The 25,535-nt window shown below is 38.8% G+C and overlaps 1 pseudogene across 1 annotated transcript in view; it reads left to right on the forward strand.

Moving 5' to 3' along the window:
* LOC150078603 (facilitated trehalose transporter Tret1 pseudogene) overlaps positions 1 to 17,376 on the forward strand; it is a 165,762-nt pseudogene extending 148,386 nt beyond the window's left edge. Inside the window, exon 3 of the transcript XR_016547611.1 lies at positions 16,166 to 17,376. The product of XR_016547611.1 is annotated as a facilitated trehalose transporter Tret1 pseudogene (transcript). The remainder of the gene's footprint in view (positions 1 to 16,165) is intronic.
* The last annotated feature ends 8,159 nt before the right edge of the window (positions 17,377 to 25,535 follow it).

The raw sequence follows: 25,535 nt of genomic DNA on the forward strand, positions 1-25,535 counted from the left end.
TGCTGCACAGTTAGCAACACAGCAGTTCAGGTTCTTGCGGGCGTCCTTTCACTTGATCTGGAGGTTATTCAAAGGGGCCTCCACTACTGTCTATCCAGGGGTATACCAGCAACTATCCTTGGACACTCCATCAATAATCTGAATGAAATCAGGCAGGAAAGAAAAAAATTACCATCCTACTACTTCAGACCTGGCAGGACAGATGGACTGCTACCGACAAGGGCCCAATCACCAAGAATTTTATACCTTATGTGAATGCCGTATTTCCTAAATCTCCAAATTGGTTTTCTCCTGGTGTTTATACCACCTACCTCATTACCAGACATGGATCAGTAAACCATAAATTAACATCTATGGGAATTATTGACAACCCCTACTGTGCATGTGGTGAAATAGAAGACTGGATCCATCTAGTATACACCTGTCAACGCTAAGAGGACCTCCACAGCATCCTGTTTACTCGTATACAAGATAACTCTCAAGGAAATGAACACTTATTCATCACAGAAGAAAACTACTACTATGAGTTTACCAAGTTTCCATAGGAACTCTTCACAAGACGGAGCACCCTATTGGCAACACAAAATAGGAACAACCTAACTGGCCAACCGATCTTAACCTGGATAGGATCAACTGGTGTATGGGCCACCTCATTCCACAATGGTAACTTGCACACGGCTCTCTTGCTGTCTTATTTATCGTCCTTCCCGGGTTCCCCTTTCAACTGATGGTGCTTATTGCTCCATTGATAACCTGGAGGATGCCTTTGCCTGCATCCTCCATATTTCTAGCTATACCCTTCTTTCTTGCGTACACTCTGTACTTCCACGACTCTACCTTTTTGTTTTTTTTTTTTTTTTTGTCCCATCCAGGAAGCTCTGGCGACACTGGCGGAGACAAGCCAGAGAATAATAGGCAGATTGGCTACCTCCTAGTGGTGTGTGTGTGCAACGTGGAATCCAACCAGGGGCCCTGCGGCCAAATGCCAGGACACACAACAGAACCTAATGCAATATGTCATATACAACACACACACACAACACTTTTCTGGCATTTACAGTAGTACTGTATTCCTTCACAACTAACATATGGTGCAGATGTGGGAAACCACAGGTGGTACCTGACCCTAATACTATGCACACTATGTGTCAAATTCATCTGTTGTCTCTACCGTACTCCCAACTCCACTAGTCACTTTGAGTTCTTTGCAACTTGACTTTCTCCAGTCCTACAGTGAGGTAATTTTCCTTGGTGATTTTAATGCTCACAACTCCAGCTGGCTTCTGTTTTCTAGTCACACCGACCCAGCTGGTCGAGATGCTGAGGCTTTAACAATTACTAATGATCTTGCGGGGAGCATTGTCGAGGCCATGTTATGTCAAGTGTCTGGATATATTCTTACCACGTGTATGCCATATCCAAAAATTTCATTACTTCATACAGCATGTCCCACCCACTTTTTCTTACTATTGAATACACCACGAATTGTCAAACTAACAGAGCAAGCTTATCTGCGAAAAGATCCAAACCTCCGAAGCACTTCCTAACCCATTTCACAAATATACGTGGTCTCAATTCTAATCTCAACGATGTCCATTTCCCCTTGAGTCTGCCAAACCCCATGTACTTTTTCTGACAGAATCTCAGTTATCGGTTGATTCAACTACTGCTCATCTCAGATGCCCAAATTATTTGCTGTATGATTCCTTTCACCTCCAAGGTGGTACTTGTGAATATGTCCGTTCTGATATTCCTTGTCAGTGACTTGGCCATTTGGAATCTCCTCTCTTTGATCTTCTCTGGCTTAAAATCTCTTTACCTCATTGTGTCAAATTCATCTGTTGTCTCTACCGTTCTCCCAACTCCACTAATCACTTGGAGCTCTTTGACTTCCTCTCTTTGCAACTTGACTTTCTCCAGTCCAACTTTCCTAACAGTGAGGTAATTTTCCTTGGTGATTTTAATGTTCACAGCTCCAGCTGGCTTCCGTTTTCTAGTCACACTGATCCAGAAGGTCAAGATGCTGAGGCTTTTGCAATTACTAATGACCTAGCACAGATTATTTATTTACCTACAAGAATACAAGACAATCGTAATCATACAGCCAATACGCTTGATCTTTTTCTCACAAAACCCTTCTAAGTACACGGTCGAAGTGAGAGGTCCTTTAGGCACTTCAGATCACAACTTGGTGATTGTCTCTTCTCTGATGGAACCTTTATCTCATGGCTATTCCCAACCTCGTGTTGTTTGGCATTACAAGAATGCAAAATAGGATGACCTGCAAGACTTCTTTTCTTATTTTCCTTGGTCGGATTACTGTTTCAAAAGTTCTGATGTCAACGTTTGCTCATATCGTGTCAGTGAAATTATTCTTGCAGGAACGGAATCCTTTATCCCACACTCCACTTTAAAATCTCGTCTTTTATCATAACCTTGGTTTTCCAATAAATGTGCTAAGGCTGTTCAACAGAAGAATGTTGCATTTCGTAATTGGCTTGTTTCTAATTCTTCAGTTTCATTTTCTGCCTACACCAAAGCTAGCACCAATTGTAAAGCAGTTATTAATCAGTCCAAACTAGAGTTTGAACACGCTAAGAGTAGAAAACTTGCTTCATGCCCTAATGGTAGCCGTGCATTCTGGTCTCTTGCCAAAGATGTTGGCCGCAACTTTTGCCCATCTCTGCTGCCACCTCTGTCCAAACCAGATGGTTGTGTTCTCACTTCAGCCAAGGATAAAGCTGACCTGCTAGCACCCCATTTTTCTTTCAACTCGTGCTTTAACGATCTTGGAAAAACACCTCTCACTATTCCCAACACGCTCCATTCAATGCCTCTTGTGGTCTTCGGTCAAAAGGATGTCAGAACGATTTTGATGAATCTTGATGCTAAGAAAGCTCCAGGTCGTGATGGTATTTCTCCACTTGTTCTCAAAACCTGTGCTCCTGAACTTACTCCTATTCTCTGCCGTCTTTTTCACTTTCTTATTCCAAAAGTGTTTTTCTTCTTGGAAATTTGCTCACCTCCAGCCAGTTCCTAAAAAGGGTTACAAATCCCTCCCATCCAATTATCTTCCCATTGCAATTACTTCTAGTCTATATAAAGTAATGGCGAAATCAATTAATCGCCATATTTTAAACTACGTAGAAACCTTCCGTCTGATCAACGATCGCCAGTAAGGATTCCGTCAGTGTCGATCCACTGGTGATATTCTTGCTTACGTTACCCATTTATGGACTAATTCAATGGAAAGGTGTAGGGAAACACAAGTAGTTGCTCTTGACATCTCAAAGGCTTTCGATCCTGTTTGTCCTAAAGGTCTTCTAAACAAGCTTCCATCTTATGTTTTGCCAACTGTTTTTAGTAATTGGTTATCCAGTTTTCTCTCTGATCGCTTACTGAGGTTGATGGTAGATGGTTCTCTGTGTTCTAACTTCTCCACTAATTCTGGTGTCCCCCCAAGGTTCAGTTCTTTCCCCCACACTTTTCCACTTGTATACTGATGACCTCCTTCCATTGACTGGAAATCCTATCCATAGTTTTGACGATGATAGCACATTGCATTCCACTTTCCCTTTTGAGAAACCTTATCCTGCTAAATCAGCTTCAACTTCTCGAAAATCTGCTACCACTTCCTTAAATGCCGATCTTCAGTTACTTCTCTAGTGGGGTAAAGACAACTTAGTTGATTTCAACCCTTCTAAAACTCAGTCTTGTCTTTTATCTCGCAAAAAGGATCCTTGTGCTCCTATGCTTATCTTTAGTGACACTCCGAATTCTAGGCAAAACGATATATCTCTTTTGGGGATTACCCTGCCTTCTAATCTCTCTCTGTTGGCACAGGCGCATTACAAATATTGCTTCTTCTGCATCTAAAAAAACTTGGTTTCCTCTTTCGCTCTCGGCGTTACTTTTCTTCCAAACAGTTGATCACTCTGTATAAATCGCAAATCCGCCCTGCCATGCAATATTGTTCCAACAACTGGGGTGGTGCCCCCACAACCTCCCTCTGGCTTCTTGATTGTTCTTCTGAATTGGCTTCTATAATTCCTGCTCTGTCTTTCAAAACAGTCTGAACACGTGCCGCCACCACCCAACATCCATTTACTGTTCAACTTCAAACTCAAAGAACCAACTTTTCAACTTCCTCGTTTATTCATTCAACTGCCGTTTTCTGGAACAACCTTCCTTCATACGTATTTCCTGAAAATTACAGTCTACAGAAGTTCAATTCCAATGTCAACAAATATCTTCTTTTTGCTTCTCAACCTCCAACCTGAGCACAGTAGAGTACTATCGATTCCAACACCTCTCGTGTTTGGGGTTTACAGAAAAAAAAATATCATCCTGCAATGCATCTTTAACAAGTGACTCCATTATTTTACCCGTAACAGAAGTTAAATTGACTGGTCTGTTATTACTCATGTCACCCTTCGATCCCCCTTTTTGAATTATGGATACATTTTAACATCACCAGTCAGTGACGAACTCTCCTGAGTCCAAGGATGCTCTCATAATTATGGCTTATGGTTTGCTTAGTTGCTTTGCTGCCTCCTTTAATAAAACTGTATAGATCCCATCCACCTCATGTGACTTTCTTATGTTTATATTTAACATTTTCTCCTCCATTTTGCTCTCAGTTATTACAAAATCATTAAGCATCCTGCTGCAATTTGATAACCTGCCATTTTCAAACCTTAATAACTTCTCGTGTGAATGCAGATGTAGAATACTCAGTCAGTTTGTCTGCTATCTGAGCAGGATCATCAACAGTCGAACCATCAATATCAATTGGACCAGTCACATTCATCCCCTTCCTCTTAGATTTTACACCCTGGGATGTAAAATTAAGGGCATTTCTCAGTTTTATATTTATGGACCAGAAACTCTGGGAGTAGGATGATGTCACTGAGATGTTAGAAAAAGTTACCCAATTATTGCTATTACAGTAGAATCTGCAATAGCACATCCGTTATATTTCAGGCCAAATGTGGTACATGCAGTGTATTTTCCGTTCATTTTCTGAATTTTTTCACACCTTAGAGCTGATCATCTGGGTAATAGATGTGAAACGGATCGATGATTCCTTTTTAGCATTAGCATTACATGTTGCACATGGAAGACTGCTACACAAATTGGAGCAGTGTAACATTGGAGGCAAATTGCTGCTATGGATAAAGGGGTGGTTGAGGGGGAGAAGACAGAGAGTGGTAATCAATGGACACTGCTCATCGTGGACTAATGTTATTAGTGGAGTCCTTCAGGGCTCGGTGTTGGGTCCATTATTGTTTTCTGTATTTATAAATGATATTGATGATGGTATATCAAGCTTAATGTCCAAGTTTGCAGGCGATACAAAGGTTGGCAGGGTTGTCAAGGACACTACTGACACTATGCTGCTGCAACAGGATCTGGAAATGTTGACCAGATGGGCTGAGAGGTGGCAAATGAAGTTTAACATTGACAAATGTAAAGTACTACACATGGGAAACAGCAACCCCAGAGCAACGTATCAACTCTGTGGTACTACACTGACAGTGGTAGAGAATGAAATGGACTTGGGGGTGGTTGTGTAGGCAGATATGAGGTTCTCTGAGCAGTGCAGACTGGCTGCAAGAGTAGCTCATGGAGTATTGTCAATGATATACAGGAATTTTTCCAGCAGGGATAAGGAGGTGATTATTCCCTTGTATAAGGCAATGGTCAGGCCACACCTAGAGTACTATACAGTTCTGGAGGCCTCATTTCAAGAAGGATGTAGAGCTGCTGGAACGAGTACAGAGAAGGGCAACAAGATTAGTGAATGGAACAAAGGGGTGCTCTTACAAAGAAAGGCTTAAGTTTTGCAAATTACAGTGTCTGGAGACCAGGCACCAGCGAGGTGATCTGATAGAGGTGTATGAAGCCTTGAATGGTTTGAGCATGCTCAATGCTGATGGGATTCTTCCTCTAGCTCAGAATAATCACCTGAAAGGGCATAAATTCAAATTGAGGAAAGACAGATGTAGGATAGACGTGCGGAAATTTGCCTTTAGCCAGCGGGTGGTTGGTTGGTGGAACAGACTTCCATCCCTTGTAGTGGAGGTTTATAGCCTAAATAAGTTTAAGGCTCAGCTGGACAGGTATTTTGAACGAACAGAGGGGTGAAGTGGAAGTGGTTTTTTTTTTTTTTTTTTTTTTTTTTGGCTGATGCTGCATAACTTGCTTTCTTGCATCAAATGCCTCTACTAATGCTAATGCTAATATAAGTAAAGAAATCCTTTGTTTTTCTTAGCATCCTTTGCCAAATATTTCTCGTAATCTGCCTTCGCCTGTCTAACCTCTTTTGTGACCTCATTACAGACTAGCTTATATCTGCCATAGGCTTCTGAGTCACTCGATAATTTATATGTATCCGATACATTTTTCTTCTCTGTCATGAGTCTCATTAGTTGATTTGATAACCATTTAGGCCTAAACCTTGAACAATATTTCTTAATAGGTATGAAACTTTTAGTAGCATCCACGATTATTTCTTTGAATGCTTCCGACTTACAATTTACTGTTAGTAACATTGTCAGTTGTTCCCATCTTTCAGTAATTTCCACATTGTGATCACCTAGTCACTGTCACCTAGTGGTTCCTTTATCTGCAAATTCTTAATACAAGAATAATCACTGCTGCTAACCAGAACAAGAGTATTACCCTCTCTGGTTGCCTCTCGCACATGCTGCTCCAAAAAACAATCATTCAATAAATCCCCCAAAGTCTTACTAGTGTGTGAGTGACCATCCACAAGTTCCAGTCAATATCTTGTAAATTAAAATCCCCCATTGTAAGATATTCTGATTTACTTGCCCACTCTATTTCTCAATATGATTGTTCCTTGGACTCATTCGAGTCATTAGGGCTATAACTCACTTCTACTCTTATTTTTGCTTTCGCAGTGCTTATGTCAAACAAAATTGACTCAACAGTGCACTGTTCATCTGTACCAACTGGATGCACTTCTTTTGATTTAATGTTTTTATTAACAGCATAACACCGCCTCCCTTCCTATTCTGTCTATCATTTCATTATACATTTTACTCCCCAATTTCCAGTTCTACATTCCTTATATCTGTGTGACACCAAATCTCTGCTATCTGAACAATTGCCGTCTTTGAGGTCTAGACCAACACTTAAAATTCATCAAATTTATTTACTATACTTCTAGCATTGGTATACCTGCAAGTATACATGTACCTATCCTTATTATTAATTATCCTAGGTTAGGTTAGGTTCGGCCATATACTCACCTCTTTCACAATGACTACCATCAGTATCTGAAACCCCAGCACCCCTCGCTCCAGGTCGCTGCTTATTCTAATAGTTGTGCAAGAATCACCTTCATCTCTGTCTGTGGCTACCTTTTAGTCTCTGAATACCCACAAGCTAGCAGTTTTCCGACCCATCTAACACTGCTTCGATAGCATCAGCAAATATTCTTGCACCCTTTTTATTTAAGTGTATCCCATCCCAGTAGAAGCAGCCTCTCCTGTTAACAAGCACAGACCCCTTCGAAAAAATTCTACCCATTGAGCCTTGCAAATTCCCTCCAGGACCGAATTGATTGACAAGGCTCTCATCATGTATTCCCTCCTATCGTGTCTGGGCAGAATTGCAGACTTTCAAACTTAAACCTGCCACTTGACTTTTTTCCAACATTGACCTCTACTTGTTAAGTAAATCTCCAGATCTCCTATTCTTAATGTCATTGGTGCCAACGTGTACAACAATATCACCTTTTGTGCCCTTAAAAGATGCTTTACAACATCATCAATTTTTGCCCCTGGCAGACATACCCTGGTCCTCTTCCAGCTATCTCCTTTTTACACAAGACGGGATCTATCCAGTTATATTAAAGGAGGGTGCAAAGGAAGTAAGAAAACCATCAGCCATAATTATGAGAGCTTCTTTGGAATCAGAGGAGGCACCCATGGACTATAGATGTGCAAATGACTCCAATTCCCAAAGGAGGAGGATCAAAGACTGACACAAGTAATTATAGACCTGTGCGTCTAACTTCTGTTCCAGGAAAATCAATGGAGGCACTGCAGGATCATCTAGACAAGACTTCAGTTACAGCTCGGACACAGCATGGTTTTGTTAAGGGAGTCTTGCCTGACCAATTTGATTGTATACGATGATGTGATCACAAAGGAACTTGATGCAGGGAATAACTTTGATATGATATATTTGTATCTTAGGAATGCTTTGGATACTGTTACACAAGGAAGACTGCTAAACAAATTGGACAGTGGGGCATTGGAGGCAAATTGCTGCTATGGATAAAGGGATGCTTGAGTGGAAGACTGGTAATCAGTGGCCACTGCTCATTGTGGATTGATGTTATTAGTGGAGTCCCTCGGGGTTAAGTGTTGGGTCCAATGTTGGTTTCTGTATTTATAAATAATATTGATGGTGGTAGCTTAATGTCCAAGTTTGGAGACGATACAAAGGTTGGCAGGGTTTTTCAGGACACTAATGATAAATACTCTGCTGCAATAGGATCTAGAAAAGTTGAGCAGATGGGGTGAAAGGTGGCAAATGAAGTTTAACATTGAGAAATGTAAGGTACTACATATGGGAAGTAGTAACCCCAAAATAATATATCAACTCTGTGGTACTAAACTGAGAGTGCTAGAGAAAGAAAAGGACCTGTGGATAATTGTCGAGGCAGATATGAAGTTTTCTGAGCATTGTAGATGATCTGGAAGAGTAGTTTATGGTATCTTGCCAATCATATACGGGAATTTTTTTCAGGAATTAGGTGATTATCCCATTTTATAAGACAATGGTCAGGCCACACCTGGAGTACTGTCTGGAGGCCTCATTTTAAGAAGGATGTAGAGCTGTTGGAACAAGTATAGAGAATGGCAACAAGATTATTGAAAGGAACAGAGGGTTGCTCTTATCAATAAAGGCTTAAGTTTTGCAAATTACAGTGTCTGGAGAATAGATACATTTGAGATTATCTGATTGAGGTGTATAAAGCCTTGAATGGTTTGAGCATGCTCAATGCTGAAGGGATTCTTCCGCTTGCTGAGAATAGTCATCTGAAAGGACATAAATTCAAATTGAGGAAAGACAGAGGTAGGATAGATGTGGGGAAGTTTGCCTTTAGCATGCAGGGAGTTGGTTGCAAGTCTGTTCTTTACAATGTAAAGAACAGGCATCCTCCTATGTTGTGGAAGTTGATAGCCTAAATAAATTTAAGCATGAGCTGGGCAGGTATTTGGAAGGAAGAGAGGGGTGAATGGGAACCTTTTTTTTTTCCGCTAATGCTGCATAAGTTTGCTTTCTTGCATCATGTGCCTGTACTAATGCTAATGCTAACATTTTTGTATATTAATTTCAACTGATGAAGGGACCATCAGCTGAAATATATGTTGTATATTTGTAAATATTTTAGTTGTGCTCTTTCAGATACAACACTATTCCTCATGCTTTATGGAACCCGAAACAAAATGCCTTTTGCTAAATGACCTAGGTGAACACAGGGAAATAAATACATACTGATATTTATTCGACCTTGAGAATTCACTGTGGTGGGATGTGGATTAACCATCTGGGAGAAGAGGGATGGAGGTCTCTTAAAAGTTGGCGAACAATTGCGAAACCAAAAATGTGCAGAAAAATAATTGCATAGGTCATTTCCTGATTAGAGCTCGATCAGTGCGTTTCGACTGGTAGGTCTTACATAGAAAAGATTTGAATTACTCCATACCTCTACATTTTATGGAGAAACGTTTGTGCCAAAGTTGTTGAGCAAAGCGAGAAGGGTTGAAGCCTCCTATTATCTATTAATTTTATTTAGTTTTGTTTTTGTTGAGTTTAGGGATAAATTTATTTTTGAACCATGTAAAGTTCAGTGCTCTTTTAAATTACTAATTATTAAATTCCAAATTATTGCAGTTGGAACCGCTTTGTGTTGTGTAGAAGTTGATTCTTGGTGTTGCCCATTCATTTCTAAAATGAGTTCCCTTCAAATGCATATATGCGTAATCAGTATTTGAAAATAAAGTTGGATGAGAAAGTAAATAGTACTGTACAGGCTCCAGTGAACAATTGAGGCAACACAGTACAGATGCCATTCACTGTTGCAAGCAAAGGTTGCATTCTCCTTTCCCTCTCCTCTTCATTTTGAGGGTACATTCTTGTGAACAAAGAAACAATATCTGTTTTTTCATGTTTATAATTCTGTTAGCTTCATTCTTTTTTTTTATGTAAACCCCAAACACTAGTGGTATTTGAACTTATAGTACTTACTACCGTGCTTGGGTTGGAGATTGAGAAGACAAAAGAAGATATTTGTTGACATTGGAAGGTTGTTCAGGAAAACGGCAGTTGAATGAATAAATGAGGAAGATGAAAAGTTGGTTCTGTGAGTTTCAAGTTGAACAGTAAATGGCTGATGGCGGCACGTGTTTGAACTGTTTTGAAAGAGAGCGGAAATTATAGAAGCCAATTCAGAAGAACATTGCCCATGGAATGATCTGTAGAAGAGGCATGCAGTAGAAACGGTACGTCTATTAGACGGCGAGTGGAGTGACTGTTAGAGATGAATCATTAATTAACCTAACTGCCCGCTTCTAAATGGAATCAAGAAGCCTGAGAGAGGTTTTGGGGGCACCACCCCAGACGTGGGAACAATATTCCATGGCAGGGTGGATTTGTGATTTATACAGAATGAACAGCTGTTTGGAAGGAAAGTAACGCTTAGAGCAAACGAGAAAACCAAGTTTTTTAGATGCAGAGGAAGCAATATTTGTAATGTGCTTGTGCCAAGAAAAATTAGAACTCAGGGTAATCCCCAAAAGAGATGTATCATTTTTACAAAAATCGCATTGTCACTAAAGCTAAACATAGGAGTAGAAAAATCCTTTTTGTGAGACATAAGATAGGACTGAGTTTTAGAAGGGTAGAAATCAACTAAGTTGTCTTTGCCCCACTGGAGAATTACCTGAATATTAGCATTTAAGGAATTGGTAGCAGGTTTTCTAGTAGTTGAAGCTGTTTGAGCAGGACAAGGTTTCTCAAAATGTAAAGTGCAGAAATACCATCGGCAAAACAATAGATAGGTTTCCAGTCAATGAAAGAAGGTCGTTAATATACAAGAGGAAAAGAGTTGGAGAAAGAACTGAACCTTAGGGGACACTGGCATTAGTGGAGAAGTTAGAAGACAGAGAGCCATCTACCGTCACCCTAAGTGAGCGATCAGAGAAAAAATTGGATATCATCATCCATTTTCAATCCACTGCAGGATGAATTCTTCAGCAACTTTCTAGTTCCTTCTGTTTTGAGCACTGGCCATCCATTTACTACGCAAAAATTCATGAATTTCATCTATCCATCTCCGCCTTTTCTTCCAGGTTTTCTTCTAGCTTCTCTTGAGTACCATTCTGTTATTTTCTTAGTCCGTCATCATGTCTTCGAGCCATGTGTCCTGCCCAAGACCATTTTAGTTCTTTAGTTTTGATAAGTTCTTTAGTTCTGAATGTTCTTTAGTTTTCATTAGAATGTCCTTTACTTAAGTTTGCTGCCTAATCCATGTGTTTCTCTTCTTATCTAACAGTCTGATTCCCAATATAATTCGTTCCATTCTTCGCTCTGTAGTTCTCAGCTTCTCTTGCATTCTTTTGTTGAGTGCCCAAGTTTCACTTCCATAAGTCATGGTGGGGAGTATACATTGGTTCATTTTTTTACGTTTCAGACAAAGTGGGATATTGCTCTTCAGTATGTCACTATATTTCCTGAATGTTATTCATCCAAAATTTATTCTTCTCTTGACTTCCAGTCATTTATCATTATTACAGCTAATAATGTGTCCCAGATAAGTATATGACCCAACCTTTTCAATTACTGCCCGTCAATCATTATTTCCCTCTTCTTGGCATACTTGTTAATCATTACTTTTGTTTTAGCCATATTCATCTTTAGTCCAAAATCCATACTAACTGTATAACTGATTAAAATTTTCCACTAATTCTTTTTGATCATGGCTTATGACGACAATGTGATCTGCAAATCGTAAATGGTTTAGGTCTCTCCGTTCGCATTGACTCCTTTCTGCGACCAGTCTAATCTGAAAGCTTCTTCAAAGGCAGCAGTAAACAACTTCGGAGATATTGTCACCTTGTTGAACTCCTTTCTCGATTTTAAATTTGCTACTGTCTTTGTCTAGTCTAATAAAGGAGGTAGCACACTCATATATTTTCTTCAAAATCATAATATATGGGGTATGTATGCCTTGTCTTTCCAGTGCCCGAAACATTGCCTTATGCTGTATGGAGCCAAATGCCTTTTCATAATCCATAAATGCCAGGCATAATGGTGTTTTATAATCATTTGCTTTCTCCATTAGCTGTGATATTACGTGAAGGTGATCAATAGTTGAGAATCCTGTCCTAAAGCCAGCTTACCCTTTTGGTTGATTCTCATCAAGTATTCTTTCTAATCTGTTAATAATGACCCTTGCGAACAACTTGTATATGTGGGATAACAAGCTAATTGATCTATAATTTCCTATTTCTGATTTATCTTCTTTCTGATGCAGCAAAACTGATTGCATTATTCCACTGCTTAGGCGTCACACCTTTTCTAATGCACTTTTTGAAGAGCCTTGCCAGTTTTTGTGTTATGTCTCTTCCTCCCGATTTTAACAATTCTACAGTAACTTCATCTTCCCCCGGGCTTTCCGATTCTTCATTTTCTTCAATGCATGTTCTACCTTTGAGTTGTCAAGAGCAATTACTTCTGTTTTAGCGAACCTTTCCATTGAATTAGTCCATAAATAGGTAACATGCCAGAATATCACCAGTGGATCGACACGGACGGAATCCATGCTGGCGATCGTTGATCAGACAGAAGGTTTCTAGCTGGTTTAAGAGTTGCCACATAATTCATTTCTCCATTAGTTTAGAAAGATTGTAGTAACTGCACTGGCACAATAATTGGATGGGAAGGATTTGTCACTCTTTTTTGAAACTGGCTGGATATGATCAAATGTCCAAGCAGAAGGAAAAACACCTTTGGAATAAGAAAGTGAAAAAAGGCGGCAAAGAAGAGGAGTAAGTTCAGGAGCACGGGTTTTGAGAGAAAGTGCAGAAATACCATCGGGACCAGGAGCTTTCTTAGCATCAATATTCGTCAAAATCCCTCTGACATCATTTTAACGGAAGACCGCAGGAGGCATTCAATGGAGCGTGTTGGGAATGGTGGGCAATCGTTGATATCAGATGTTTCGAAACAGTAATCCGACTAAGGAATAGAAGAAAAGAAGTCTCGCAGGTCATCCCATTGTGCATTCTTGTAATGCCAAACAACACAACACGAGTTCAGGAAAGCGATGAGATATCGGTTTCATTAGAGAAGAGACAAACACCAAGTTGTGATCTGAAGTGCCTAAAGGACTTCTCTCTCTTCGACAGTGTACTTAGACGGGTTTTTTTGTGAGAAAAATATTAAGCTTATTGGCAGTATGATAAGGATTGTCCGGTATTCTTGTAAGTAAATGAACAATCTGCAAGGTCATTAGTAATTGCAAAAGCGTCAGTATCTCAACTAGCTGGGTCGGTGTGACTAGAAAACGGAAGCCAGCTGGAGTTGTGAACATTAAAATCACCAAAGAAAATTACCTCACTGTTTGGAAAGTTGGACTGGAGAAAGTCAAATTGCAAAGAGGAAGTCAAAGAGGTCCAAATGATTAGTGGAGTTTGGAGAATGGTAGAGACTACAGATGAATTTGACACAATGAGGTAGAGAGATTTTAAGCCAGAGAATATCAAAGAGAGGAGATTCCAAATTGCCAAGTCTGTGACAGGGAATATCAGAACTGACATAGCACAAGTACCACCTTAGAGGCGAAAGGAATCATACAGTGAATAATTTGGGCATCGAGATGGGCATTAGTTGAATCAACCGATAACTGAGATTCTGTCAGGAAAAGTACACACGGTTTGAAACACTGCAAGTGGAAATGGACATTGTTGAGAGTAGAATTGAGACCACGTATATTTGTGAAATGAATTAGAAAGTGGTTGGGAGGTTTAGATCTTTTCACAGATAAGCTTGCTCTATTAGTTTGACAATTCATGGTGTATTCAATAGTAAGAAAAAGTGGGTGGGACACGCTGTATGAATTAATGAAATTTTTGGATATGGCATACAGATGGTAAGAATATACCCAGATCCTTGACATAACGTGGCCTTGACAATGCTCCCCGCGTACACACTCCTCGGACTATCTCCAGTCACTATCTGTCAGAGTAGAGGTAGCAAGTTTATACGCTAGCTGATTCGGAAGCCCCCTAAGGAGTTACCAATAGGTTCAGTCCTGTGTACTAACTTGCGGCCGGGCTGTGAACACTGTTTTAGAGCTGAACCCTTGAAATATAAAGAAAATTGGATCTCGTCACGATGTTTATCGTAATCTCAAAAGTTATCAATCATACTGCATTATGGAAGCGATAGGGAAAAGTTGACCAGAACGTAGCTCTAAAGACTAAACATGGGTTCCACCACTTCAAGAGCCAAGTACAACTACATGAATTTATAAATCAGTGTTATGCATAATATAGTATCCCCAAAGTAAGATAAGATATTTTTTCATACTTTTCCTTCCCGACTGTTTTTCTTCACCGATTTCCATATATTACCTACATATTGTTAGATAATGTGCAGATGATATAAAGATTGCGAGAGTTGTTAATGACCCGTGATGGGCAGTGCTACTTCAGGATGACATGAATGATCCTCAAGAATGGGCAAAAAATTGGCAGCTGTATTTTAATAGTGCAAAATTCAAGTTCTTAACTTGGGAAATAGCAATCCCAAAATAACTTCTATGCTTTGTGGGGTGGAGTTGGAATAGTAGAAGAATAAAAGAATCTTCGAGTAACAATACAACCAGATATGTAGATTACTCAGCAGTGTAAAAAGTGGCCAGGATAGCCCTGTTTGAGAAATCGTTGATAGGACATTAATAATTTATCAGATTGTACTCTGTTGAAATTGGGAGGTCATAATGCCACTGTACAAGCAGGATTGGGTGAAACCAACAGAGCTGTTTTACTGTGAACACTATATTCAAGGTTATTTTAAGACTGCATTTGGAATACTGAGTCCAAGTATGGACACATCGAAAAAAATAAAATTGGGTTTCTTGAAAGGGTCCAAAGAAGGGCAATCCAGATGGTAAAAATCTGAAAAATGGCAAATATACAAGGAAAGACCAATTATGTGGGTTACAGAGCTTGGCAACTAGGCACCTGAGAGAGGACCTGATTGAGTCTCAGAGAGGGGTTAGTAAAATGAACGAAGGTAGAGTTTCAGTATTATAAAGAATTCGAAAAGTATGGGCTGTAAGTTCAAATTACAGGAGAAAGAGGTGTAGACTGCATACATTGTAGTAAATAAATTCAAGGCAGAAATAGAAACTTTTCGAGGGAATATATAGGTCGAAATTATTTTTTTTAGCTGATGCTGCTTTCTTGCATCATCATATGCCTCTGCTAATGTTAGCCAGGTGGGCAGGAGCAGCAGTGCATAGCACACGCTTCTTGATTAGACTGGGGTTCGAACCCGTGCCCACCAAATACGGAGGATGCGAAAAGGTCAGGGAATGATCACCGCATATCCTCAGAGCAATATGGCCTTAGTTGCTAATGCTCCAAATAACAAACAAACAGCCTCTGCTAATGCTAATTACACATTTTCAGGCTGTCATGGCTGTGGTATATCAACCATAGTGATGAAGTTGTGTAATGGAGGTTGCCATGCTGCTACTGGTGTTTTTCTCATGGAGCATATTTAGTAAATAGTAGATATGAAAAGTAAAGGCTATTTTCTGTATAATTATCATTTATTTATTTTATTATCCGTTTATTTTTTTTTACTTCACTTTGAAAGAAAGTAAAATTTGCTACTTTCTTAATAAATTTATTAGGTTTGGAACTGTTACACAGGTGTAATATTCTTGGTGTTGCTCAAATTCTTGTCAAAAGGATTTGAGCAACACCATGTTCTCTTAAAATGCATATTTAAAAATCTCTTCAAATGCATATTTTCATTTTAAAAAAATTACAGAACTTTTTATAACTCTGTAGGTATCTTTAACATAATGTACTTTTTTATTTCCTTACAGCTGAACTCTGCAATAAGTTGGGAAGAAAAGGAACTATGATTTTCTCTTCGCCTCTCTTTGTTGGTGGTTGGTTGCTAATTGCTTTTTCGAAATCACTTCCCCTGATTTTCTTTGCACGAATTCTAACAGGGTTTTGCTCTGGTTTGGTATCAGTTGCTGTTCCAACATATTTAGTAGAAATTTCAACTCCAGAGGTACGTGGACTTCTGGGAGCTTCATTTCAAGCTTTTGTTTGTATTGGTGTTCTACTTGTTATGGGTTTAGGAGCAGTGATGATGTGGCCTTGGCTAGCTCTGGCAAGCAGCATGGTTACAGCTCTTTTTCTTTTTCTTATGTGTCCGATGCCTGAATCCCCAAGGTGGCTAGTGTCAAAGGGACAGCTCTCAGAAGCCATAAATGCAGTTTCTTTTCTACAAGGTAACCATATTGATCCAGAATTAGAATGTAATACAATTGCAAATGACCTTCAACATCAACCGAAAGGAAGGTTGACAATGAAAGAAATTCTTCATCCTACTGTAATTAAGCCAGCTTTTCTTTCACTGGGCTTAGTATTTTTCCAGCAGTTTTCAGGAGACAATGGTATTATGTTCTATATTGAAGGCATATTTAAAACTTCAGGAAGTACCTTTGATTCCTCACAGGCATCTATCATTGTTGCTGCTGTGCAGGTAGTTATAACCTTTGTTAGCATGTTTCTAATGGACAAAGCAGGAAGAAGAATTCTTTTGATGGTATCAGGTTTTGGAATGTGTATTAGCTTGATACTCATGGGATTGTTTTTTTTCCCTAATACTGCTTTTCTTGCACAATATGGATGGATTCCAGTACTCAGCTTGGTAGGCTTTATAACTTCGTTCTCTCTAGGATATGGACCAGTTCCATGGTTAATGTCAGCAGAAATGGTTCCAGTTCGAGCCCGAAGTTTTGTTTGTGGAATAGCTTTTGCATTCAATTGGAGCATGGTATTCACTGTAACAAAAACATTTGATATTATGAATGATACAATGAATCCCTATGGAGTTTACTGGTTTTATTCATCTATGTGCTTTCTGAGCATCCTGTTTCCCATCTTTCTGCTACCTGAAACAAAAGGAAAATCATTGGAAGAAATTGAAAATTTTTTCTTAAATAAAGATATTGAGAGACAACCACTAAGGGATTCATTAGTTACATTAGAAGGATCTCTTAATTCATGTGAAGAAAGATGATGAAGATAAGGATAAAGAAACTATGGCTGTATTGTGTTATACGTTTACAGTAGTTATCCAATTTTCATGGTCATATTTTTAATTTTGTATAAATGTCTGTATAATTTTTAATTATGTATAAATCTGCATATTTTTAATTATGTATAAATGTCTGTATAATTGTGTATAAATATTTATATAATTGTGTTACCTATGTATAAAATATATATAATTGATTGTAATATATATTATTGATGATCCTGTATAGATTTCAGATAAACTGAATAAATATTTTTTATATATACATTCACACATGAAATTTTTAGAGATGGGGTTACCAGAAATAATACCAATTCAAGTTAAATGATGTTATAAAAACAGAAAGTAAGTTATAAAAAAATTGCTCCAGTTGAAAGTGAACAAAGCACCAGAGGAATAATGGAATCTCTCCAATTATATTAAAAGAAGCTGTAAAAGAGGTAGCTAAACTGTTGGCCATGATAATCTTTATTGCAATAATAAAAATAGAAATCAATACTTTGCAATATTGCACTTCATGGTCACAATGCTAGGGAAATGGAAGCATCATTAAATTAAACAGAACTACCTATAAGTTAGACATGTCAGATGTATCTTCTATTCACAAGTGGTTCCAAGAGTGAAATGTAAACCTTTCAGTTTAATTTGTACTAGGCAAAACACCAGAACGATTAGTTCGCCTGGCAGTATCAGCACTTCGGTTGTGGGTTGTAACTTGAAAGTAATGAGCTGGTGGCAGTCATTTCTTGTAGATAAAAATCTGTGATTATCTGTAACTTTTTAAATTCAGACAGACTTTTTCTTGATATATTCAATCACATTATACCTGCAAAGAATAATGCAGGTATAGCCTGAACATGCCAAGGAGGTGCAGTTCAACTATCTACTTCTTACTTTTAACTCAGTAAAAGTAGAACACTCGTGGGAGCCTATTAATGATATTGCCAGGTTTTGAAATTGTGTTTGTGTTATTATGTATATGAAAAATACATTTTTTTAAATTTTAAGATGATATATTGTATTCTTTTAGAGGGGCTTAGAGGGGAACAGGTATCCTGTGTGTTATCAGACACTCAGCCTAAAACACTGATGGATCCAATATCTCTCTATTACAGAAGATTTAGGAGTAGTCCGGTTGGCCTGCTTCCCTAAAATCCACTCATGCACACCTTCTCGATGGTAAGCCCTGTTACGTCACTTTTGTGGCAACGAACGTGTAGAGTGGTTCTCTTCAAGACGCCTGGTCAGCATGAAGAGGAAAAGACCAAACCCTCTAGCAATGAGAGCACAACAATACAAATGGCCCTCAGTCCCCAGCAGCTTTCACTCTCCCTCTTACGGCAGCGAGAGGATCAGAGTGGAAGCAGAGGGTGCTAAGAATCTCTGGGTACGACCAGGCTGCCATGCACGGAAACTGAACTTGGCCTGTTATAACGTACGATCACTCATCGGTGAAGACAGGATATTAGAGCTGGAAAAGGAATTAGAAAATGTGAATTGGAATATCATCGGTTTGGCTGAAACAAGAAGAAGAAATGAATCACTTATAAGTTAATCAAGTGGAAATCTGCTGTACACCAATGGAAACAGTGAAAGGAGTGAAGGTGGAGTTGGGTTTCTGGTCCATAAAGATTTTAAAAACAACATTTTGGAATTCAAAAGTACATCACCAAGGGTGCCAAGACTAATACTAAAGATTTCTAAGAGGTACAAGCTAAAGATTATAATGATTTATGCACCAACATCGAGCCATGATGATGAAGAGGTTGAAGAAATGTACACTGAAATTGAGTCTTCTAGATGAGCAGAAAACTCACTACACTATTATTATGGGGGACTTCAATGCTAAGGTTGGAAAAAGGCAAAACAGTGCAGAAAGAGGAACTATAGGAAATTTTGGAATTGGTGAAAGAAATAAAAGAGGTGAAAGACTTGTGGAATTTGCAGAATCTCAAGGAATGTCAGTAATGAACACTTTTTTCTAGAAAAGGGTGAACAGAAAGTGGACATGGAAGAGTCCAAATGGATTAACAACTAATGAAATCGACTTCATCCTCACTAACAGAAGATATATTGTGAATGATGTTACCGTCCTGAATAAGGTAAATGTTGGAAGTGATCACAGAATGGTAAGATGTACACTTGATATAGATGTAGGAAAGGAAAGGAAAAAACTGACTCGAGTAAATAATACAAAGATCTTTGAAATAACAGAGGAGGAGAAAAAGCAGTATGTACTGGAACTTAAAAACAAGTTTGAGCTTCCGCAGACTGCTCAGGACCAAGATATCGACGAGGAATATTACAACTTTCTGCAAGTGATAAAGCCCAAGAAACTTATAGGGAAACAGAAATCCAAAGAAGAAAAAATTAGTCAAGAAACACTTGTCATGATGAACCAAAGACGACAAATGAAAAGCAAGAAAAACACTGACAGGGAGAAAATTGAGTATACTGAGTTATGCAAAGCCATTAGAAAGAGACTCAGAGAGGACATAAGAAGATTTAACACAAGAAAAGTAGAACAAGCATTAAGGGAAAACAAAGGATTTAAATCAGCAGCCAGGAGCAGTAATACAGAAAGACAAATGATACTGAAACTGAAGAATAGCGATGGTGTACTTATAAACAGAAGAGAAGGCATAATTCAAATAGCAGAAGACTACTATAGAGAATTATACAAGGAGCGAGGGAATGATACCAGCAGTGGGGAAGATGGATTGCAAAGTAGCAACACATACGACATACCCGATATTCTTCCTGATGAGGTAGAACATGCATTGAAGAAAAGGAAGAATCGGAAAGCCCCAGGGGAAGATGAAGTTACTGTACAGTTGTTAAAATTGGGAGGAAGAGACAACACAAAAACTGGCAAGGCTCTTCACAAAGTGCATTAGAAAAGGTGTGATGCCTAAGCAGTGGAATAATGCAATCATAGTTTTGCTGCATAAGAAAGGAGATAAATCAGAAATTGGAAATTATAGACCAATTAGCTTGTTATACCACATCTACAAGTTGTTCACAAGGGTCATTACTAACAGATTAGAAAGAATACTTGATGAGAATCAACCGAAAGAGCAAGCTGGCTTTAGGACAGGATTCTCAACTATGGACCACCTTCACGTAATATCACAGCTAATGGAGAAAGCAAATGAATATAGAACACCATTATGCCTGGCATTTGTGGATTATGAAAAGGCATTTGACTCCATACAGCATAAGGCAATGTTTCGGGCACTGCAAAGACAAGGCATAGATGCCCCATATATTATAATTTTGAAGAAAATATGTGAGAGTGCTACATCCTTTATTAGACTAGACAAAGACAGTAGCAAATTTAAAATCGAGAAAGGAGTTCGACAAGGAGACACAATATCTCCCAAGCTGTTTACTGCTGCCCTTGAGGAAGCTTTCAGAAGATTAGACTGGTCGCAGAAAGGAGTCAATGTGAACGGAGAGTACCTAAACCATTTACGATTTGCAGATGACATTGTGGTCATAAGCCACGATCCCAAAGAATTAGAGGAAAATCTTAATCAGTTATGCACAGTTAGTAAGGATTTTGGACTAAAGATGAATATGGCTAAAACAAAAGTAATGATGAACAAGTATGCCACGGAAAGGGAAATAATGATTGAAGGAGCAGTAATTGAAAAGGTGGAGTCATATACTTATCTGGGACAAGTTATCAGCTGTAATAATGATAAATGGCTGGAAGTCAAGAGAAGAATAAATTTTGGATGGATAGCATTCAGGAAATATAGTCACATACTGAAGAGCAATATCCCAGTTTGTCTGAAACGTAAAATAATGAATCAATGTATACTCCCCACCATGACTTATGGAAGTGAAACTTGGGCACTCACCAAAAGAATGAAAGAGAAGCTAAGAACTACACAGCGAAGAATGGAACGAATTATATTGGGAATCAGACTGTTAGATAAGAAGAGAAACAAATGGATTAGGCAGCAAACTCAAGTAAAGGACATTCTTATCAAAACTAAAGAACTAAAATGGTCTTGGGCAGGACACATAGCTCGAAGACATGATGACAGATGGACTAAGAAAATAACAGAATGGTACCCAAGAGGAGCTAGAAGAAAACCTGGAAGAAAAGGCGGAGATGGATAGATGAAATTCATGAGTTTTTGAGTAGTAAATGGATGGCCAGTGCTCAAAACAGAAGGAACTGGAAAGTTGCTGGAGAGGCCATCCTGCAGTGGATTGAAAATGGCTGATGATGATGATGATTCTTTTAGATTTAATTTTATCATATAATAAAAAAATTAATATACATAAAATACGTACGTATTTTAGGTATAACAATTTACATTAGTTTACAATAATTCATGGGATCCTGTTAATGATATACACAAATTTTGGACCTTGAATCAGGATATGGTTAGGTGAAAAAAGGTTTAAAAGTTTGTATTGGGAATAATGTGCATTTTTTGGATTGGGTGTAGAGAAGGTGAATGAGTGGGGAGAGGAACAGAAAAGTACTTTTACTGAGAGGGGTTTGATGAGATTAAAAACTGAATTCTAAATGGAAAGCCTTCAGAGACAATCTTGGAGGGTACTAGGCTTTTCATCATCATTATCAGCCATTTTCAATCCACTGCAGGATGAAGGCCTCTCCAGCAACTTTCCAGTTCCTTCTGTTTTGAGCACTGGCCATCCACTTACTATGCACAAACTCATGAATTTCATCTATCCATCTCCACCTTTGTCTTCCAGGTTTTCTTCTAGCTCCTCTTGGGTACCATTCTGTTATTTTTTTAGTCCATCTGTCATCATGTCTTTGAGCTATGTGTTCTGCCCAAGACCATTTTAGTTTTGATAAGAATGTCCTTTACTTAATTTTGCTGCCTAATCCATGTGTTTCTCTTCTTATCTAACAGTCTGATCCCCAATTTAATTCTTTCCATTCTTCGCTGTGTAGTTCTCAGCTTCTCTTCCATTCTTTTGGTGAGTGCCCAAGTTTCACTTCCAGTGAGTGAAGTCATGGTGGGGAGTATACATTGGTTCATTATTTTTCGTTTCAAAGTGGGATATTGCTCTTCAGTATGTGACTATATTTCCTGAATGCTATCCATCCAAAATTTATACTTCTCTACACTTCCAGCCATTTATCATTATTACAGCTAATAACTTGTCCCAGATAAGTATATTACTCCACCTTTTCAATTACTGCTCCTTCAATTATTATTTCCCTATCTGTGGCATACTTGTTCATCATTACTTTTGTTTTAGTTGTTGTTATTTGGTTTTTAGGAGCATTAGCAGCTAAGGCCATATTGCTCCGGGAATATGCGGAGGTCATTCCCTGACCTTTCAGCATCCTCCGTATTTGGTGGTGACGGGCTCGAACCCCGGTCTAATCAAGAAGCGTGTGCTACGCACTGCTGCTTCTTCCCACCTGGCTATGGAGGCACCCTTTGTTTTAGTGATATTCATCTTTAGTCCAAAATCCTTACAAACTGTGCATAACTGATTAAGATTTTCCTCAAATTCTTTGGGATCGTGGCTTATGACACAATGTCACTGAAAATTGTAAATGCTTTAGGTACTCTCCGTTCACATTGACTCCTTTCTGCGACCAGTCTAATCTTCTGAAAGCTTCCTTTAGGACAGTAGTAAACAGCTTCGGAGATATTGTGTCTCCTTGTCGAAATCCTTTCTCGATTTTAAATTTCCTACTGTCTTTGTCTAGTCTAATAAAGGAGGTAGCACTCTCATATATTTTCTTCAAAATCATAATATATGGGGTATCTATGTCTTCTCTTTCCAGTGCCCAAAACATTGCCTTATGCTGTATGGAATCAAAGGCCTTTTCATAATTCACACATGCCAGGCACAATGGTGTTTTATATTCATTTTCTTTCTCCATTAGCTGTGATATTACGTGAAGGTGATCCATAGTTGAGAATCCTGTCCTAAAGCCAGCTTGCTCTTTCGGTTGATTCTCATCAAGTATTCTTTCTAATCTGTTAGTAATGACCCTTGTGAACATGTAGATGTGGGATAACACTCGAATTGGACTATAATTTCCAATTTCTGATTTATCTCCTTTCTTATGCAGCAAAACTAAGATTGCATTATTCCACTGCTTAGGCGTCACACGTTTTCTAATGCACTTTGTGAAGAGCCTTGCCCGTTTTTTTGTTGTCTCTTCCTCCCAATTTAACAACTCTACAGTAGTAACTTCATTTCCCCCGGGGCTTTCCGATTCTTCATTTTCTTCAATGCATGTGCTGCCTCATCAGGAAGAATATCGGCTATGTCGTATGTGTTGCTACTTTGCAATCCATCTTCCCCACTGCTGCCATTATTCCCTCACTCTTTGTATAATTCTCTATAGTAGTCTTCTGCTATTTGAATTATGCCTTCTCTGCTGTTTATAAGTACCCCATCGCTATTCTTAAGTTTCAGTATCATTTGCTTTCTGTATTACTGCTCACGGCTGCTGATTTAAATCCTTTGTATTCCCTTAATGCTTGTTCTACTTTTCTTGTGTTAAATCTTATGTCCTGTCTAAGACTTTCTAATGGCTTTGCATAACTCAGTATATTAAATTTTCTCCCTATCAGTGTTTTTCTTGCTCTTCATTTGTCGTCTTCGATTCAACATGACAAGTGTTTCTTGACTAATATTTTTCTTCTTTGGATTTCTTTTTCCCTATAGGTTTCTTGGGCTTTATCACTTCCAGAAAGTTGCAATATTCCTCGTCGATATCTTGGTCTTGAGCAGTCTGCCGAAGCTCAAACTTGTTCTTAAGTTCCAGTACATACTGCTTTTTCTCCTCTTCTATTATCTCAAAGACCTTTGTATTATTTACTTGAGTCAGTTTGTTCCTTTCCTTTCCTACATCTATATCAAGTGTACATCTTACCATTCTGTGATCACTTCCAACATTTACCTTATACGGGATGGTAACATCATTCACAATGTATCTTCTGTTAGTGAGGATCAAGTCAATTTCATTAGTTGTTAATCCATTTGGACTCTTCCATGTCCACTTTCTGTTCACCCTTTTTTTGAAAAACGTGTTCATTACTGACAGTCCTTGAGATTCTGTAAATTCCACAAGTCTTTCACCTCTTATTTCTTTCACCAATTCCAAAATTTCCTATAGTTCCTCTCTCTGCGCTGTTTTGCCTTTTTTCAACCTTAGCATTGAAGTCCCCCATACTGATAGTGTATTGGGTTTTCTGCTCATCTAGAAGACTCAATTTCGGTGTACATTTCTTCAACCTCTTCATCATCATGGCTCGATGGTGGCATCATGGTTCAGTGTTGCCCCTGTTAGTTCCGTAGTAGCCAATATCGCCATGTAAGATCTGGAGGAGCCGATACACCTGAACCCATCTGTACCTATTACAACATGGTGAAGATATGTTGAAAATATTTTTATTGTAATACCACATGGGTCTGAAACAGCACTACTGGAATACCTCAACTCCCTGTCTTAATTTCATTGTTTACCATAGAGTAAGAGGTCAACGACGCATTCCCATTCCTGGATGTATTAGTTCATTGCTTAGGTCCATGTTTAGAGACTTCGGTATACTGCAAACCTATGTGTTGTGGACAATTTACTAAGTACAAATCTGGCCATGCACCCAGTCATCTCAACAGCACTGCCCGCACCCTATTCTCCAGGTCTTGGAGCCATTCCAGCACTGATGCAATTAGGTGTAACGAGATTTCCCATTTGAAGGCAGACCTAACCAGTTGTGGTTATCCATCCCATGTGCTAAACAGGTGCTTATTACAGGCACAAGAACTCACATTCTACCCAAGACCACCGAACCAAGATGGTAATGCCATCCACCTACATTCCCTATTATCCAGGCGTGTCAGCACAGATCTCAAAAATCCTCAGAAATTACATCAAATGTGTGCAGTTATCCTGCAGAAACGTACGTTCACTTGTCTCCAGTGTGAAGACCCCTGTCTCTCTTCTCTTACGCAGCAATGTATATTGCATCACCTGTAGAGACTGATAGCTGCTACATAGGAGATACATCAAGACGTCTAAAAGATCGTCCTACGAAACATGACAGAGCAATCCGGCTTCCCGAAACTGGCCAGTCCCAAGTCGCGGAAATTTTTTTGGCCACCAACCACAATCTCAATCC

This window comes from Mastigoproctus giganteus, chromosome 11, assembly GCF_048544385.1.
Source record: "Mastigoproctus giganteus isolate SK-2022 chromosome 11, ASM4854438v1, whole genome shotgun sequence".
Lineage (NCBI taxonomy): Eukaryota > Metazoa > Arthropoda > Arachnida > Uropygi > Thelyphonidae > Mastigoproctus > Mastigoproctus giganteus.